This window comes from Colossoma macropomum, unplaced genomic scaffold (assembly GCF_904425465.1).
Source record: "Colossoma macropomum unplaced genomic scaffold, Colossoma_macropomum, whole genome shotgun sequence".
Lineage (NCBI taxonomy): Eukaryota > Metazoa > Chordata > Actinopteri > Characiformes > Serrasalmidae > Colossoma > Colossoma macropomum.
The window spans coordinates 37,145,931-37,149,505 of NW_023494800.1; positions in this window are offsets into that span (position 1 = coordinate 37,145,931).

A 3,575-nucleotide genomic window follows, 5' to 3' on the forward strand; every position below is an offset into this window, starting at 1 on the left:
AAAAAAGATGGCTCTTCAAGTGTTCTTTAGTAAAGAAAATGGTTCTGTGTAGAGCCATGAACACTCAAAGAGCACTTTGCATGATTAATTGGCTCTTTGCATTGTGAAATCTAGTCTTATACAGAACTATTGTCTTTACTAAAGAACCTTTAAAGAACCGTCTTTATTGAGAGTGTTGTTAATAGCTTTGTTTAGGTGTCTGTAGCTGCTTTGGAGCAAACGTGGAGCCTGAAGACTGAATTAAGAACAGCATATCACCCTGTGGTTATATGTTTGTATTTGATGGGGGGATGGGGGTGTGGGGGTGTATAACCACAGTATAAACACTACTTCAGATCAGACTACAGCACCCAGTGCTCAGAACTGACTGAACAAGCCAGATAAGAGCAGCTATCAGTGTGCTGTGATAACGGCCCTTTAAACGCAGCAGCCGGACTCACAGGAGCGACTTTCACACAGTCTCGGCGTTAGACTGACTGTCAATAGACACCGAGCGCTGAGGGCTGAGTCACCGAACCACATCTCCATTCATCTAAACACTGAGATTACCACTCACAGTCAGGGAGGGGAGCGTTTCGGGGAATACCACACACTCCCGCAGTGTGTGTGTGTGGGGGGGGTTGATTAGCTCTCCTCTCACTCATTGTGGTTTAAGTAGAGAAAAGTCTCCACCCTCTTAAAGGATGAGAGAGAGAGAGAGAGAGAGAGAGAGAGAGAGAGAGGGAGGTTATTCAGTCTTTCCCACCAGCTCATGGTGAGACATTCAGGAAGCAGCGGCATTCCCTGCCTTTCCTGCTTCCAACTGGAATACACTCATCAACTCCAGAAAGAAAGCTTGTAGGAAAAAATGAATAAATATAGAATGAATGAATGAAAATCCGGCTGACAGTAAAATTTAGCTCTCATCTAATCTATAAGGCTACGAGTGTGAGCTGGGCTTTAAAAGCTGGTCAGTTATGAGCTGTTGTCTCCTGTTGTGGCTCAGCATCCGTGGTATTGAGGTATTCTAGCACCTCTGTGTGGTCAGCACTGAGGATGAGTGAGAATACCAACTTTATTACATAAAACTGGACTGGAACTATCTGAATAAATATGTACATATGTACATATATATCATTTGAACCTGGAAATAAACAACAGAAAGTTTTAGAATCTTGAAAAATGTGAAACAAAGAACAGTTATGATGAGGTTCTGCACTTCTTCTCGGTCTCTAGGAAGAGATTGGTCTCTTCTATTAAAGCACATATTCAGACAACTTTTAGGAGGACTTGACCTCAGAGGCTTTTTGAAGTTCATGTCAGCTCGAGTGGGCAATCAATCACTAAACAAACAGGGGGACATACTGCACCGAATACCAAATACTGTACTACACATTTGTAATATATTTGTAATACATGTCTTATTTTAAAGATTCTGCTCCAGAGTCCAGTGGCGTTGCGCTTTACACTACTTCAGCCCATGCTTGGCATTGTGCATAGTGATCTTAAGCTTGTCGCTGAGCTATTGTAGCTCCTAGAGCTTCTATTTCATAATAATAGCACTTACAGTTGTCTAGGGCAGATCTAGCAGGACAGAGATTTCACAAACTGACTTGTGGTGAAGGTGGCATTTTAGGAGAGCGTGATGTTTAAAGTCTCTGAGCTCTTCAGTGCGACCCATTCTGCTGCCAGTGTTTGTCTATTGATTTTATGTTGATTATTGATTACCTGTTAGTAATAGGTGTGGCTAAAACACTTGAACTCAACATACTTTTGGCCATATAATGCATATTGAAGTAACTGAGGACAACAAAGCCACCATGCAACACTGTGTGTGTCTGTGTGTCTGTGTGTGTGTGTGTGTGTGTGTGTGTGTGTGTCCTGATGAGGACAAAGGGAACATGTTTGTTCTCTGCCCTTCAGGGAAAGAGTGACTGAGAATGGCACGTACATTCCTGAGGGCCCCCGCTCCGCTCTGCTGAGTCACACTGTAACCTTCATACACCTCTCACACACACACACACACACACACACACACACGCACACACACACACACACACACACACACACACACAGTGTTGCATGGTGACCTTACTGTCCTCATTTACTTCAATTAAACTTCTTCTGTTAGTAGGTCATGACTCACAACTCTCCCCTGAGGCTGAGGGCCTCTTCTGCCCTGAGGCACTCCAGAAAACACACTTCAACTCACCAACACCCCCCACCCCCTACCTCCCATTGCAGGCTGAACATGTGGACATTCATGGGTTAATCACAAACCAAAAGGGCAAAAATGCCTGATAATTCTGCTGTGTAAGTGGTAGCACTATTGTCAGTTCAATCCCTGGCAATGCCACAGTCCCACTGGGTGGGTATCAGGGTCATTCTCCAGAATGTCAATTTTTGTGTCCCTAGCATTTACAGGTATATTAGACTTCAAAAACATTTTTTAAAATAAAAAAAAAAAATAAAACAATACGTTATTCTAACAGTTACACCTTCTTGAGCCGTCAATTTAGCAATATTGGTTTTTAAATCAATTATTTAGAATTCCAAGCACCACCGAAGAAAAACATGATTTTCTGCAATTTTAACTACAATAATCTATACATGATATGATTTTAAATGACATAAAGAAAACAAATGCCAAATAAATATTATAAAGTATATAATGAAGGTTGTTGTCCCCAGGAGTCGTGTCACTGGTGTTACTGTGTAACAAAAAGTCTCTTATTTTGAAATAAAAGTCACACTGATGACATCACTTGACTTCCTTTTACCTGTTTTCTGAGGATCTATGAGGAAAAGCTCATGGTGAGTCCACTGAGTCTTTCAGTTATCAGAGATTTTCTCATTTAGCTCATGATTTCATATGAAGCTTTTAGCTGAAGTCACTGGTGTGACCGACTTTATTCTGAGGTCACTGTGAAAAAATAGAACACAAATGGATTAAATTCCATATTTTAGTGGATATTCCATGATTGACATGTGGTTTGATGCTCTGTAGCAGTTATTTTATAAAATGCATTGTTCATTAAAATGTCTCTGGTGTTCCTTTATTATGTGGAACACCAATGAGGATCAGTAACACCAGTGACTCCTATGGAGAGATAGAAAAGCGGACATCTCTGTAGAATGACCCATCACACTTAAAAAACTTCTTTAGTGAGGAAAAGAGTGGTTCTAGATAGCACCATGAACACTCACAGAACCCTTTGTATGCTTAGAAAAGGTTCTTTGCATGCTGAAATGGTTCTTCTGATTGATGGAGAACATGTTGTATACGGTTCTATAATGCACTAAAATGGGTTCTTTCATTGTTACAAGCCTGACATCATAACAATAGCAGAGGCCTTTTTGGTGCTGTATAGAACCATATACGACACATTCTCCATCAATCTGAAGAACATTTCACTGCACAAAGAACCCACGTTTTTCAGAGTGGTGAATGGTCCTTCCTCTCGCCCAATCACTGGTGCATCCAGCCAACACAGGCATCTGTTAGCTGACTTAACAGGATTAGCTGTTAGCGTTCTCCTCAGTTAGCATGCTGGGTTATCCAATGACGTGTGTTAGCTGCAGTCTGAATAGATGTA